The 6,585-nt window shown below is 47.2% G+C and overlaps 1 pseudogene across 1 annotated transcript; it reads right to left on the bottom strand.

Moving 5' to 3' along the window:
• Positions 1-646: 646 nt before the first annotated feature.
• Positions 647-6,296, bottom strand: LOC147888090 (pentatricopeptide repeat-containing protein At4g39530-like; annotated as a pseudogene). The gene is made up of 3 exons (XR_015543088.1): positions 6,007-6,296; positions 5,729-5,805; positions 647-5,646 (listed from the first exon to the last, which is right to left on the bottom strand). The product of XR_015543088.1 is annotated as a pentatricopeptide repeat-containing protein At4g39530-like (transcript).
• Positions 6,297-6,585: the final 289 nt, after the last annotated feature.

Here is a 6,585-nt window from a genome sequence, read left to right as displayed (position 1 = left end):
ACTTAGTTGTACCCGCTGAACCCATCCAAGAACCTATACACTTCAAACCAAGCTACCCTTTCTAAAGCTGTTTCAATCAATGATAGGGACTAGTAATCTCTGATTGTTGCTGCATTGACATTCTTGAGATTCACACATATTCTGAGCTTCTTATCTTTCGATGACACCCAATCAATATGCTCGATCTCATAAATGAAACTAACATCCGGTAACTTTTCTAGTTCTTCATAGACATGGGTACCATTCTTGGGATTTGTCTTGTAAGACCCACATACCTTAGGTTTGGATCCTTCTCTAAACCAAGGTCCGATGCTCGATGACCTCATACCAATTAGCCTACTAACAGTGTCAAGTGTAATGTTCCTATTTTTTCTCTCCACCTCTTTCATGACAAAGATAAGTTCAAACTGAGTGTTGAGCTTCCACTCTTGGTGACTTTCCTTCTCTTCTTAATTTTGGCAGCTCTTCGACTTCAAGTTGAATTGACTTAACTCTATTTGCGCTTTCAAGCATCACTTCCACTTTCTATATTTGATAAAAAGCAAAAAGGATTTCTCAAGCATCGATCATATAAAACTAGCAAAGCCTAATTGAGTGGCATAGCTGAGTTTTACACTTGCAAGTATCAATTCCACTTTCTAGATCCAATAACAAAAGAAAAAGATTTCACAAGCATGAGTCATATAAAATAGGCATACCTCGTTGAAGTAACTTAGCTGTGTTTTCTACTTTCAGGTCACTTCAACTTTCTGCATTCAATGAGAAAAGAAAATGATTTCACAAGCATGATGTTGGCAGTCAAACAAAGGCTGCCACGTGGCACTAGAGTCATGCCGGGTGTGGGGTCCCCAAGCCCGTCCCATAGCCACGTGCATGCTCCACAGCTCCCCAAAAAGTCCCAGGAGGGATATGACTGTGGAGGGCTCAAGAGGCATATATACTCAAGGTCCTCCAAGGGTGAATATTGCTTATGGGATGGAACTCCCCCTTAGTACACATGTCAACAGCAAGGGTCTCCTCCAGTTCTTTGTATTTATTCCATGGACCACTCCGTGTAGATAAGGGTGAAGGCTACCACCTCCAACACCCCCCTATGGACAAACCCCGAAGCACTAATCAAAGCAAAATCAAGACCAGCACAGCAAACAATGCCACCTGGACAAATCACACAGGGTCAGTAAACCAAAGCTGCCCAAAGTGCATGAAAGTCCATGCAAGCCGACAGCCAGCGCCGGTGCTAACAGCCGCCCGCCGTAATAATGCCGCACTGCAAATCACACCACGAGTCACGACCCTCAACGGTGAGGCCACACTGCCCACTCTGCAGATCGGGACACCTCTGCACAACACACAAGTCCATTAATCTACACGACTGTCACGTGTCACATCTGCGACAGCCGCCGCCTGCTCTGATACCATGTTGGCAGCCAAACAAAGGCTGCCATGTGGCACTGGAGCCGCGCCGGCTGCAGGGTCCCTGAGCCCGTCCATAGCCACACGCATGCTCCACATCTCCCCAAAAAGTCCCAGGAGGGGGATGACTCTAGAGGGCTCAAGAGGCATATATATTCAAGAACTCCCCCTTAGTACACGTGCCTCCAACACATTAGTCGTATAAACTAAAAGTAGTAAATCTGGAACACAGCCTTCCTCCCTCTTCTGCATATACATTCAATTCTGTCCTTATTTCTTCCATGCTTGTTTTCTCATTCTCATTGCCTCAACCTTCTTCTGTTCCCCCTGCATGTGAGCATCTGCATAGATGTTAGACATCAATACATAAGATGCAGCACTCTTTTCATCCAATTGCACTGCATGTTCAAAGGCCAGTCTTCCAAGCTCCACATTACCCCATTTTTGACAAGCACCCAACACTGTATGCCAGGCCACAAGATTAGGGTGGGAAGGCATCTGCTCAACCATCGCTATTGCCTCGTCTAATTGGCCTGCACGGCCGAGGAGGTCAACCATGCCAATGTGGTGTTCAATAGTTGGAGTGATGTCATAGTCTCTGCTCATGGTCTCAAAGCAATTCTGGGCCTTATCCAGTAGACCCGTGTGACTGCATACACCAAGAACAACAGAGAATGTCACCCCATTTGGCTTTATCCTTTCTCCTCTCATTCTTTGAAGCATATGGAAAACAATTTCACTTTCTCCCTGCTGGGCATATCCTGTGATCAGTGTGTTCCACGAGACCTCATTTCGAACTGGCAGCTTGTCAAACACTTCCCGTGCTTCTGCAAGTGAGCCACATTTGGCATACATATCCACCAAGGTGTTGCCAACAACAAGATCCCTTTCCAACCCCTTTCTGACTATCTCTGCGTGCATTTCTTGGCCCTTGCACATGGCTCCTGTGCTGCCACAAGCATTAAAGCTGCAAGCAAATGTGACAGCATCTGGAGAGAGACCCTCTAGTTGCATCTCTTCAAACCCATTCAGTGCTTCTTCACCAAGCCCCTGCTCAGCATATCCTGCTATGAGTGTGTTCCATGAGACTACGTCTCGAGCTGGCAACTTGTCAAAGACTTCATGTGCTTCCATAACTGAGCCACATTTGGCATACATATCCACCAAGGTGTTGCCAACCATGATATCCCTGCCCAGCCCCTTTCTGACTATCTCACCATGTATTTCTCGGCCCTTGTGTATGGCTCCTATGCTGCCACAAGCTTTCAAGCTGCAAACAATAGTGACAGCACTTGGAGAGTGACTCTCAAGTTGCATTTGTTCAAGGCAGTTCAGTGCTTCTTCACCAAGGCCCTGCTGGGCATATCCTGCTATCAGTGCAGTCCATGAGACCTCGTTTCGAACAGGCAGCTTGTCAAACACTTCCCATGCCTCCACAAGCAAGCCACATTTCACATACATATCCACTAAGCTGGTGCCAACGAAAAGATCTCTTTCCAACCCCTTTCTGGCGATCTTGGCATGGATTTCATGGCCCTTGTTTATGGCTCCTATGCAGCCACAAGCTTTCAAGCTGCAAACCAACGTGACAGCACCTGGAGAAAGACCCTCCAGTTTCATCTGTTCAAGGCAGTTCAGTGCTTCCTTACCAAGCCCCTGCTCAGCATATCCTGCTATCATTGCAGTCCACGAGATCTCGTCTCGAGTTGGCAGCTTGTCAAATGCTTCCCGTGCTTCTGCAAGCAAGCCACATTTGGCATACATATCCACCAAGGTGCTAACAACAATATTATCTGTTTCCAGCCCATCTCTGGCTATCTCAGCATGTATCTCTCGGCCCTTGTCTATAGCTCCAATGCTGGCACAAGCTTTCAAGCTGCAAACAAATGTGACAGCATCTGGAGAGACACCCTGCAATTTCATCTGTTGCAAACAGTTCAGCGCTTCCTCACCAAGTCCCTGCTCAGCATATCCTGCAATCAGTGCAGTCCACGAGACCTCATCTGGAATTGGTAGCATGTCAAACACTTCCTGTGCTTCTGCAATCAAGCCACATTTGGCGTACATATCCACCAAGGTGCTGCCTACAAAATGATCTGTTTCAACCCCAATTCTCACTATCTCAGCGTGTATTTCTCGGCCCTTCTCTGTGGCTCCTATGCTGCCGCAAGCTTTCAAGCTGCAAACAAACGTGACAGCATTTGGGGAAAGACCTTCCAGTTGCATCTGTTCGAGACAGTTCAGAGCTTCCTCACCAAGCCCCTGCTCAGCATATGCTGCAATCAGTGCAGTCCATGAGAACTCATTCCGATTTGGCAGCTTGTCAAACGCTTCCCGTGCTTCTGCAAGCAAACCATATTCGGCATACATATCCACCAAGGTGCTGCCAACAATAAGATCTCCTTCCAGCCCCTTTCTCGCTATCTCGGCGTGTATTTCTCGGCCCTTGTCAGTGGCTCCAATGCTACCACAAGCTTTCAAGGTGCAAACAAATGTGGTAGAACTTGGAGAGAGACCCTCCAGCTGCATTTGTTCGAGACAAAAAAGTGCTTCATTGCCAAGTCCCTGCTCAGCATATCCTGAGATCAGTGCGTTCCATGAGACTACATCTCGAACTGTCAGCTTGTCAAATGCTTCCCGTGCTTCTGCAAGTGAGCCACATTTGGCATACATATCCACCAAGGTATTGCCGACAAGAAGATTTTTTCCCAGCCCCTTTCTGGCTATCTCAGTGTGTATTTCTTGACCCTTTTCCACAGCTCCCATGCTGCCACAAGCTTTCAAGCAGCAAACAAATGTGATAGCATTTGGAGACAGACCCTCCAGTTGCATATGTTCGAGACTGTTCAGCACTTCCTGACCAAGCCCATGCTCGGCATATCCTGCCATGAGTGCAGTCCATGACACCTCATCTCGAACTGACAGCTTGTCAAACGCTTCCCCTGCTTCCACAAGCGAGCCACATTTGGCATACATATCCACCAAGGTGTTGCCAACAACACGATCTCTTTCCAGCCCCTTTCTGGCTATCTCGGCATGTATTTCTCGACCCTTGTCCATGGCTCCTATGCTGCCACAAGCTTTCAAGCTGCAAACAAATGTGATAGCGTTTGGAAAGTGGCCCTCCAGTTGCATCTGTTCAAGACAGTTCAACGCTTCTTCACCAAGCTTGTACTCAGCATATCCTGCGATCAGCGCAGTCCATGAGACCTCATCTCGAACAGGCAGCTTGTCAAGTGCTTCTTGTGCTTCTTCAAGCGAGCCACATTTGGCATACATATCCACCAAGGTACTGCCAATGAAACGATCTCTTTCGAGCCCCTTTCTGGCTATCTCGGCATGTATACCATGGCCCTTGTCCATGGCTCCTATGCTTCCACAAGCTTTCAAGCTGCAAACAAATGTGAGAGCATTTGGAAAGAGACTCTCCATTTGCATCTGTTCGAGACAATTCAGTGCTTCCTCGCCAACCCCATACGTGGCATATCCTGTGATCAGTGCAGTCCATGAGACCTGGTCTCGAACTGGCAGCTTATCAAACACTTCCTGTGCTTGTGCAAGCAAGCCACATTTGGCATACATACCCACCACAGTGCTGCCAACAAAAAGATCTCTTTCCAGCCCCTTTCTGGCTATCTCGGCATGTATTTCACGGCCTCTTTCTGCGTCTTTCAGCCTTGCACAAGCCTTCAGTACGGCCACAACAGTATGGTTGCTCGGGTTTACAGAATCGTCTAGCATTTTTTGGTAGAGGTTGAGGGCATGCTTTGAGTCCCCATATGTAATATAACCCCAGATAAGAGAAGTCCAAGAATACACATTCCGATCAACCAACATGTTAAAAACCTGCTGAGCATCGCACATGCTTCCAACTTGGACCAACATTGGAACGAGATAGTTCCCAAGAGATCTATGATCTTCCAGCCCATTTTTGCAGAGGTAGGCATACAAGCGCTTGGTAAAAGGGAGATTTTTCTGTGTCCTGCACTTATGCAAGATGCACGTAAGGTTCTGAACAGAAGGCGGCTGGGGCATCCGTTCCATAGAAATGAGTGCCTCCTCCAAGCTGAGCGTTTCCCAGTCATTTGTCACGCAAAATTCTTGTGCTTTAGATGCGGTTGCTTTGGACTTTTTCTCGAGCATGTCATCAACACAACCTGGATTGTACCAGCCGTCTATCCCTAGAGACTCCTTGGTAATCTTATGCTCGAAATCTGGAGGTCTTGGGTTTCTCTATTGTTAAGATTCACAAGAAACTAGTCAGACTAGCCAATCTACAGAATTTCCTGTGCAATGTCATTCAGTTCACACTTACTTTGCTCTCTTGGCTGTGCCACGACTGGGGGGGATCCGTGAAGTATTTCTTCCATAAGCGCTCGGTCCCTGTCCTACCTGCCAATTACCAATTATGACCACAAAGAAAACCCATTGCCAGAGTTGGGTGTCGCCTCCCAAAACCTTTTCTTCCCAATCAGAACAGCACTCCTTATCGGGTTTCTTAACTAAAATACGCATGTAAAAGATGGAGAAAAATCTGAGCCTCGTTTTCTCAATTTCGACGGTTGAAATCTACAAACTAAAGGACGGCAGTACCTGAAAGGGAACGTTGCTCGAGCACGGCACCATTGTTCTCGGGAGAAGACATCAGAGAGCCAGGGCTTGATTGGCTACGTAGATGAGGTACAAACGGGGGATTTCCGCTGGGGGAAAACTCAAGGCGATGAAACTGGGCGAGGCCGCAAGGATCTCGGCCTCCTACGGTATATATCTTCATCATCATCATCGTTGCGGTGTTTGAAATCAAATTTGAACGAGATGAAGCAGCCCAGATGCGCGCATCTACGGTGCACGAGCTGTAGGACGTGCCCTGAGCGCATAGCTCAAAGCACCTGTCCGGTGCGCCATTCAAATTTGAAGGCCTCATATTGAAGGACAAAGTCTGTCATTGGCCTTCAAAAGTAAGTAAATAGGGGTAAATACATGTATTTATATGCAAAATTTTGCACCCTTTTTCAATTGTTGGCCTTCATTTGCAACCTCAATTTTTCCAATGGCCTTCCCTACAATGCCTAAAGGGCTTTGGAGGTCTTTGAACGCTTCAAATTTCAGGGCTGATTCGATGGGTGTGAGTACCCATTTGGTCTCGTTTGGAATCCATGGATTTTTCTAAGA

The sequence above is a fragment of the Dipteris shenzhenensis genome, chromosome 22 (genome assembly GCF_047967505.1).
Source record: "Dipteris shenzhenensis isolate YYH24624 ecotype China chromosome 22, Dip_SZ_1.0, whole genome shotgun sequence".
NCBI lineage: Eukaryota > Viridiplantae > Streptophyta > Polypodiopsida > Gleicheniales > Dipteridaceae > Dipteris > Dipteris shenzhenensis.
This window is presented reverse-complemented; position numbering and strand designations above follow the sequence as displayed.